The sequence below is a fragment of the Tupaia chinensis genome, unplaced genomic scaffold, assembly GCF_000334495.1.
Source record: "Tupaia chinensis unplaced genomic scaffold, TupChi_1.0 Scaffold000280_1, whole genome shotgun sequence".
In the NCBI taxonomy this organism is placed as follows: Eukaryota; Metazoa; Chordata; class Mammalia; order Scandentia; family Tupaiidae; genus Tupaia; species Tupaia belangeri.
In genome coordinates this window covers 1,097,939-1,107,088 of record NW_006159763.1, presented here as the reverse complement: position 1 = coordinate 1,107,088, position 9,150 = coordinate 1,097,939, and the positions used below count along the sequence as shown (strand labels likewise).

The following is a 9,150-nucleotide window of genomic DNA, read 5'->3' as shown; positions in this document are numbered from 1 at the left end:
CGCAGTGCTGGTGGTGGAGGCTGGCCTCTGCGTCCAGGGCTGGTAGTAGCAAGGCTGGCCTCTGTGTCCTTGCCTGCCTCCAGGTGGGAGAAAAGGGCACTAAACAGCTTGAGAGGGGGGCCAGCAGGGAACCAGGTGAGGGATGGCTGTAGGTGTGAAATGCTGTGAGGCTGAGGTGAGGCAGAGGCCGCCAGAGCAGGGGGAGGGCTTCCTGGAGGCCAGGCTACTCCTGTCTGAGTGCAGAGAAGCCCTAAAGACTAACGGGAGAATTGCAGGGCCTGTCAGGTGTCGCGGGTGAGAGAAGTGAGGGTCTGGCCCACGGGCTTCTGAGGGACTTCCTGCGTGGAGCAGTCAGAGCCGTGGGGCTCCTCACACCCCCATCCCACCCGGCTCCACGTGTGCTTTAGCTTTAATGACCCGTGTGCTTGACTGGCAGTGGGTCTGGGTCCAGGGGCGGCCAACTCTCCAGCCACTTCCCTAGCGTGTATGGACACCTCCAGGCTAGATGAACCTCAGGTGGGCTCACTGCTTGGCACTCCTTTCGTGTTTTAGCCCAGGGCAAGGCCTTGAGACAGGTGCTAACCCCAACGGCTTTCTTTTTTATTTAAGCCGATAGTGTGTGTGCCCTTGCTGGGGAGAGAGGGTGAGCGAGAGAGACAGGTGGGGGTGGTGGGGGGATGGTGGTGCTGAGAAAGCATCCTGTACGGTGGATAGCCACACTGCAGTCCCTTTTCCTCATTCTCTTCTCAGGATTGTGGGCGTGCACACACACACACACACACACACACACACACGGTGCATTTTTTCTTTCGTTCTTTCTAAGAGCGATTTTTACTATAGGGCATATGCACTCGCCATAGAGACAGAGAAAGAAAGAGAAAAGTCACCCCCAGAGGTGACAGTCCCTTCTGCATTCTCTTTCCGGGATTTGAGGCATGCATGCACATGCACCCAGCGTGAGTTTCAAGCCTCTGGATCTGGGACTCGAACCGCAGTTGACCATGTGGGAGTCCAGTACCTTAACCACTACGCTACATGCTGGCCTCAGTGCATTTTTTTCCAAGCTACTGGGTGCAGGACTCGATCCACGCAGTCAGCCACGTAGGACCTAGCCACCTACATGGCTGACTGCACACTCTTACAGGAAAGGTAGGGTTGAATTCACTTAGTGAACGTAATTGAGAATCGAGGATCATTAAGGTACTTAACCTTGCCTCTCCTAAAATCACAAAGTGGCTAAACTGGGAAGAGAAGCCGGGTGACCGCCGGGTGACCTGAGGCCAGCCCAGTGTTCTTCCTAGGGGTAAGGAGGGCAGGGTGGAGGTTGGTGGACCATGGTGGGGTACACCAAAACCCTTGGCCATGGCTTCGTCTGCCTGTTGTCCCAGGCCTAGTTCTCTTCAGGTCCTGGGGACAGGTTGGTTAAAATCTCACTTTAGGGGAGGGACCAGCAGATGGCGTAATGGTTATGTTGCTACACTTCCACATTGGTGATTGTGGTTCGAGTCCCAGACCTGGTGGCTTAAAACTCACACGGGGTTGGGACCAGCAGTTAGCGTAATGGCTATGTCACTGGACTCCCATGTAGCTGACCGCGGTTTGAGTCCCAGACCCAGTGGCTTAAACTCATGCCAGGCGCATGTGCGTGCATGCCCAATATCCTGCGAGGAGAATGGAGGACAAAGATTGCAGTGTGACCAGCTCCCCTGGGGGGTGATTTCTTGCTTCTCTCCGTCTCTCGGGTGAGTACACATGCCCTATGGAAAAAATCTCTCTCAAAAAGAAAAACAAACAAACAAAAAAATCCTCATGTTAGGGAAATAGCTTTTGCACCCCGTGTGCTGGTCACTGGCCCTTCCAGGGAGACCTTGGTCTTGGCCTCTTCGACTGCTAGCGCTGGGAAGTCACGGGTCCCCGGAAATACAGGGACTGCTCTGAGGTTCTCATTTCAGCTCAGGTTTAGCTAATGAAATCCCTCATGGAGTTTTTGCACTGCCCCATTGTCCTCTTTCAAACTGGACATCTTTTCTTTCTTAAAAAGAATTTTAGTCCTTCCTCCTGCAGTTCCCACACAGACCAGAGTACTCGTCCCGTTCTCACAAACCCCACATTCGCTCAGGCTCTGCCTGTGGGCTACTGCAGGTCAGTCCTTGCTTTTTGTTTAATGCATGGTTTTATAGGAATTGGCTGTTACTTTTTTTTTTTTTTTTTTTTTTTGCGGGGGGTTTTTTTCATCTTTGCTTTTATGGGACCTAGGGCGCATGTGCTCGCCAGAAAGACAGAGAGAGACAGAGAGACAGAAAGCGAGAGATCACCCCCCAGGGGGGATGACCACACCGCAGTCCCTTCTCCTCCATTCTCCTCTCGGGATCCTGGGCACGCATGCACACGCACCTGGCATGAGTTTAAGCCAGCGGGTCTGCGACTTGAACCACGGTTGACTACGTGGGAGTCCAGTGACATAGCCATTACGCTAACTGCTGGTCCCTGGCTGTTATTTTTTGTAGGTCGATTCAGTTGGTAGCTTCCTGTGTGGTCGTCTAGGCCCTTAATTTCTTAGAAGGATTTCTCTACATTATCACGTCTTGAAGCGCTACTAGCTGTTTGTATTCGGTAAATAGTTATCGACTGTGTAGCAGGCACTGCGCTTGAATTTTCACGGAGGTTGATTATTTTAATTCTCATGGCAGCCCTGGGAGGGCCTCCTTGATGCACAGGAGGAAATTGAGGTCCCTTGAACTTGAATAATATACTTGTGGAGAGTCAATGGCAAGTGGGTTTAAACTCAGGCCTGACAGCCCCAGCCACCCCCTGCCTGTGCTGCTCGGACCACGGGGCCAATGTCTGATAGTGAGACTCACCCCTCAGTTCTCGTGGTAGACTGGGTGACTTGGCAGGAGACCCCTGGAGGCAGGACCTACAGGTGGGCGGCTCACGTCAGCTCTGCGCAACCCCTCCTCGGGCCCCAGCGTGTGGGCAGGCCTGTCCGAAGTCTCGGCCTCCTGACACCAGGGGCAGAGAGTGTCTGTCCACCAGCTCCGCATGCTTCCCAGCCATGTTTGTCGTCGGCAAAACCCTGAGTGTGACTTATGGCCCTGGGACCCTAGAGGGTTTAATGCGAGAGGGCAGAGCTCCAGCCCACTGACTAAAATCTGAGTTCAAGCATGGCTGAATCACACAGCTGATGTCCAAGAACTCTGCCCTATTCCCTCCTTAAAAAACAAACAACAACAACAAAAAACAGTTGATTTATTTCACTTTTTATTTTAAACTTGTTTTACTTTCGCTCTCCGTACATCATTGCAGCATACAGAATTTTTCCCATCCAGAATATACTGTATATTGGCGTGTAGATATTACCATACATGTTCATGAGTGAGGGCAAGAGCGTGAGCATGGCGGGCAGACCCCGGCCCGGTCTGGTCAGGCTGCGGTCCCCTCCCCACCCCTCTGCCCGTTGGCATCTCTGGCGAGCGCACTTGCTGATGGGTTTCGGGTGGGCTCAGGCTCCACGTTGTGGCCACGTGGCTTCCAGCATTTCAGGGCAATGTGCTAGTGGCCACTCTGCAGAGTTTTATTTATTTTCTACGTTTATTTAGCCTTTCTCTCCTAACCTGAGTCCTCTGGCTCTCGACCTGGGGGAGTGTGTTCTACTGCTCACCAGCTGGGGACCCTGGACAAATTTTGTTTTCTTGAGTCTGATTTTTCCTCTAAAAATGGAGACAGCACACCTGCCGCTCAGGGTTATTGTGAAGACAGGTGACAGGGCCAGCTGGAGACCTAGGCTGGATGAATAGCAGGTCCCCCTCAGGGAACAGAGCCTGCAGAGCACGCCCAGTGGTGCCAGCAGCTACGACTTCTGCTGGGATCCAAGTCTTCCTTCTGAAGATGCGCAGGCAGCCAGGCGAGAGGGCGTCCGTGCCATCGGTTCCCGCAGGTCCCTGCAGCTCCAGTCCCTGTCCTCGGGATGGTCAGGCCCGCTCTCTCCGCCCTGCCCATCGTATGTGGACAAGGTCTGCCTGGTCTCCCACTGTGGTTCTCCTGAGGGCCACGTGGGCTGGCCTGAGTGTCCTCAACTCACGACCCCTCCTCCAGCCCTCCCGACACCTCTCATCCAGCAGAGCAGGAGGTAGGGAGAGTGCAGGAGAGAATCAAAGCAGACTCAGGTTTTTGTTGTGATTTGACATCATGGGCAAGGTTTGTGGCAGCGTTTTACTGCTTAATGTCTGCTTCAGGAGGATCTGCCATCTGCCCGGTAATAATGGCGATCGTGCATTGTCACCGCCGTGCGGCTTGCGAGATTCCAGTGAGGGACATACGGGTGTTTGTCTTAGACCGCTGGGCTGGAGCAGCGCCCAGGCACTGCCCACAAGTACCCCATAGCAGTGTTGGGGCCAGGTGTGGGGGCAACTTCGGGGGCACCAGGCAGCTTGGGTGTGTCCCCTGGCAGAGTGGGGTCATGGAGCTGCGTCCTCGTAGTCCCCCAGCTCAGCAGTGTCTTCTGTCTGGCAAGGCCTCCGGTAGTCTGGGAACTGAGCACAGGGGTCCCTGCTTCCGGAGAGGGGACCAGGCACAGAGTCGGGCTGACAGCGCTGGGAAGCCCCGAGCCTCCGGAAACGTCACGGCGTGTGTCCTTTCTGCACAACCCGAAGAGCCGGTGCTTTAGGCCTGAAACGCAGAGTGCCCCGGACTCGCAGCTGCGTGGCCAAGTCAGCCAGCACTGTCTTCACAGTGGGGGGAAGTGGGGCTGCCGTGTGAGCACCGGGTTGTGGGGGGAGTATTCTGGGACTTCCCGGGAAGGCCTGGGGCCTACCTAGAGTCGTCCAGATAGAAGGTGAACTGGATGGCTTGTATTAGGAAAAAAGGTGCCAAGAGAACGGAACAGAATATTGTCCTCCCTTATGTAAGAATAGTGCAAAGCCCCAGCTAACCTGGGACCAGCAGGCAGAGACCCGTGAACCCTGGGCCCGGGGCTGCTCCCTCTGGGCGTGGGCTGGGAGGAAAGGCCCCCTCTCTGCTCTCTCCGGGGTGGCTGGCGCAGGGGTACCACTTTCGGCCACTCCTGCCCTGCCTGCGGTCCTGCGGTGGCCCAGGCGGAGGTCCCGGCACTTTATAAACCCGTGGCCATGGCGGTTACTTCTGCCTTCCCGAAGCTCCCTCCGAAGCAGGGAACCGTGCAGGGACACTTAGGAGCATTGTCACCAGCAAGGACAGAGGTGATCTGTCAGCTGACCAGTGAGTGAGCTTTCATCAGTACCTAAAGGCTGTCTCCCCAACTTTGTGGGAAACAAGTCGTTCTTCAAAGGTGAGTTTTCTGGGTAAGAAGACTTGCCCAATGAAGAGTACTTGATCTGGACCTGGGTCCTGGTGGTTAAGAGAGTCAGATCCCATATGACCGACCAAGGTTTGAATCCTGGCCCAGCAGTTTGAAAACATGCCAGGTGCATGTGCATGTATACCCGAATCCCAACAGGAGAGAGGAACAGAGAAAAGAGCGTGGCTGACCACGCCCCTGGGGGCTGCTTGCTTCCTCTGTCTGTCTGTCTGTCTCTCTGGCCAGCTCATGTGCCTGCCCCCTGGTAATGAGGAAAGAGCGCTTGCTGTGGGCTGGGGTTCCAGGCGTTGCTATTTCAGAGTTGAGGCGAGCTGGTCGGGAGTCTGGCCCCTTTGGGGCTGTTTTCGTTCTGTGGAGAGCAGGGATGACTGGCTTTGGAGCCCCAGAGGCCGACACCAAAGGCAAACTCCCAGCAAGCATGATGTCAGAACACGCCAGCTCCATTCCTGCCGCAGAGTCACCGTCTTCCTGGTGGTCCCACCGCAGTTCTGTGCAGACGTGGGGTTGGGGGGCTGTGGGCAGGGGCTGGGCTGGGCTGGGGAGTCCTCTGTTGGGACCAGAAAACCTGCTCAGATTCCCGGAGCTCTCTAGCCCCTGGTGGGATCTGCCCTTAATGGTAGGCCAGGACCCAAGCCGGTCATTTACCGAGAACCAAGCCTGGCTCAGAGCTCCCTGCAAGCATCTGTCGCCGCCCACTCCCTCTGACTCATCCCACACACTTGCTCAAATCACAGAGCGGGCAACGCACTTACCAGTTGGTGTCGGGGAAATTGGAAAGGAGGATGGGCCCTGGAGGGAGAGAAGGGGGGTGGCAGAGGGGAACCGTACCCCAGTCCTGGGCGCTGGATGGGGGCACTTTGCATGCCCTCTTGGGTCCTGGGAGCCCCCTGCTCTGGGTCCCCGAGCGTGTCCTAGGGTGCCCCTTGTGGCCCTGCTAGCCACCCCTGGAGGGCTTGCTGCTCCTGCTCTCCTAAGCCAGGGCACCAGCCCGACACCATCTGTCACCAGGCCTGTCACCCCTGAGGAGAGGCATGGCAGGGAGAGGCTTCAAGGCCTCTTTTCTTTCCCACTCCCCTCTCCTTTTCAAAGCCCTGCTTGGTCCTGAGATCTGCTCCCCTGCCCTCTCCCAGGGATGAGTCTGCAGTGGCAGCCAGAGCCCCGTGTGTCCCTCCCAATGTGGTCCCCAACCTGTGCCAGACTCTCCTCGCTAAGACAGGAATTCCCAGGGCCCACCCACCTGGCCAGGGGACCCCCAGGTTCTCCTGCATCTTATACACTAGCAGCCCCTGTGTGGGGGAGAAGCCGCCTCCCCATCCTCATGTATCTAAAGAGAAGATTCTGGGCCTTTCTGCCCGGGGCCCAGACAGGCACTGGGTCTAGCAGTTTCCCCCACAACCCCTCCCCTGTTTCATTCATAGAGAGAGAGAAGGAAATCATCCTACAGTTAGTTGCAAAGGAGAAATCCAAAGCGTCTTGTTTTGTTTTGTTTTTAAATAGTTTCAACCCCCCGGGTGCTGTGGTTAACCAGAGTGCTGGCCGGGCGGCAAGCTCTGCCTTATCTGGGACGCCGTCAGAGAACCAGAGCTCTAGCAAATGCTCCTGACCACGAAATGCCCCCACGTCAGCAGCTGCTGGCGCTGGTGGCCTGCTAGGGTCTGTTACCAGCATTTCGGCAAAGTCCAGAAAGCCAGTGAGTACGAGCGCCAGGAGGATGACCCCGGGACCCGCCGCTGTGCACCCCGTTTTTCCCCTGCTGGCATCTTAGTCTCGGCACCTCCTCCTCGGCTGGAGGGGAAGGGCTGGTTGACAGCAGTGGTGAGGGATCGCGGCTTCAGCCCCATCCCCACCCTGAGGGCCCTCTCTTAAGTCTGGCCTTGTTCATGCACTTTGTCCTTTCAACCCTCTACCCCACCCAGACTCCTCCCTCCCCTCTCCTTAGCTTTTCCGAGACTAGCTAGCGCAGTGACCCACTGGGACCGTCGCGCTGCATAGTTTGCTCAGTTCCACGAACATCTCTCCTGGTCATCTTTGAAATACACCGTGACCCCAGTGAGTGTCTAGGCTCGGTGTGAGCCCGTGCACGGGTTCCTCGCACTCTGGGCACTCACTAACGTGCGGCCACCGTGCTCTCAGGGGACTCCGGAGGGGTGGCACTGGCCGTCTCAGCCCCTGAGTGGGGGATGGACGACCACACCTCCCTGAGAGGTGTGACAAGCTGCCATGCTTCAGCACCAAGAGGCTAGTGAAAGCCAAACTCTGCTAGAGAAGGAAGTACAGGGCCAGCCTGCGGCCTGGTCAGAGGCGCAAGACCTCCCGTGGCCAGCCATGCAGCCGAGCCCAAGCCCGCTGGCTTGAAAGCATGGGTGTGTGTGTGTGTGTGTGTGTGTGTGTGTGTGTGTGTGTGTGTGTGTGTGTGTGTGTGTGTGTGTGTGTGTGTGTGTGTGTGTGTGTGTGTGTGTGCCCAGAGCGCCACAGGGAAAGAAGAGACCGTGGCGTGACCATGCCTACCCGTGGGCTTTCTCCCTCCACCCCCGTCCCTCTGGCAAGCACATATACCCTCTGACAAATTAAGAAAAAAGGAGAAAGTTTAACTGTCACCCACAGCACAGCTGCTCCCCCGAATTTCCACTCCCACTGCATGAGCAAGCACACTTCCCGTTCCAGGCTGAGGACGCAGACACTGCCTGCATTCTACAGACTGCCTGGCCGCCCACCCCAGGGGTGTCGCAGTGGCTGGCCCGCCTTATTGCCCAGCTTCATCGAGGTACAATTTACGTAGAATGAAACCCACCCGCTTAAGTGTGCACTTAGACAGCGGCGATAAATGTACACAGGCAGGTCTGAACCATGGCCACCACCTGACAAAGAACCATCACCGCAAAGGTCTCCGTCCCTTCGCAGCCCACCCCTCCCACCTCCATCTTAAGACCCCAGGGGGGGTCTACATCTTCTCTGCCCCCCAGATTGGCACAGCTCCCGGAGCAGCAGGGACACTTAACCGAATGTTTAAATGCCTGATCGGTAGCCCTGCTGTGGTTCGAATCCTCTCAAGGCGTCTTCTTTTTCTTCCCAGACATCTGAAATCTTGAGATTGTCTAAGAGGCATTTGCAAATTAGTGATTTCTGCATTCGGTTCGTTCCTGAGACCAGCCTTCCTGACTGGTCTGAGGCAGTCAGGGACCAGCCTTGAGAAGGCTCAGCCTCCTGAAGTGGCGGCGTGCCGTCCTGCTCACCTGCAAGGTCACAGCCACCGGACAGTGTCCTCTTCACTCCGTAGACGGCTAGAAAACAAGTGCGTTCACACTACTGTTGTCACTCTCACCCAAGGCCCGAAGTCTCCCACCAGCGTCGGCCTCCCCAGGACAGAAGGTGCCTAACAGTGTCACTGTCCTCCTCTTTTAGGAAGCCAGCCCCTGGGCGATTCAGGAGCTCACCTGGAGAGCACCCCAAAGGACTGCCCATGTCCCTGCCTTTATCACCAAGGGTGACAATCCCTTCTGCCTCCCCGGGCTGCTGTTCACATGTTGGGCTAGGTTGCAGTAGGTGAGAGGGTGGCCATCTGGCCTTCTCCCCACCCTCAGCTCTGAGAAAGACCTCCACCCTCTGGGGGTGCCCCTAAAATCAGACGACTGTTTGCAAGTAGTAACTCCCGTTTTCCCAGTGGCTTCCACAAATCATTGCGTCTGCTCATATGGCAACGTGTGTGCCAGTTATGTGTCTCTGTACTTCTATAGGCTAAGTCATTTGCTTTTTTTTTTTTTTTTTAAAGTTTTTTTTTTTTTTTTTTTTTTTTAATGGTTGGGATTGTGGTATGC

The 9,150-nt window shown here is 55.9% G+C and overlaps 1 protein-coding gene and 1 long non-coding RNA gene across 2 annotated transcripts in view; one reads left to right on the top strand and one right to left on the bottom strand.

Moving 5' to 3' along the window:
- The window catches only part of LOC102478146 (5'-AMP-activated protein kinase subunit gamma-2), a 189,588-nt gene that overhangs the window by 55,355 nt on the left and 125,083 nt on the right, over window positions 1-9,150 (top strand). The gene's annotated exons all lie outside the window — the stretch shown is intronic.
- LOC114008073 (uncharacterized) overlaps window positions 3,327-9,150 on the bottom strand; it is an 8,187-nt gene continuing 2,363 nt past the window's right edge. The window contains exons 2-3 of the long non-coding RNA XR_003549636.1: window positions 8,569-8,616; window positions 3,327-4,668 (exon numbers count right to left, since the gene is read on the bottom strand). This is a non-coding gene — a long non-coding RNA (uncharacterized LOC114008073). The remainder of the gene's footprint in view (window positions 4,669-8,568; window positions 8,617-9,150) is intronic.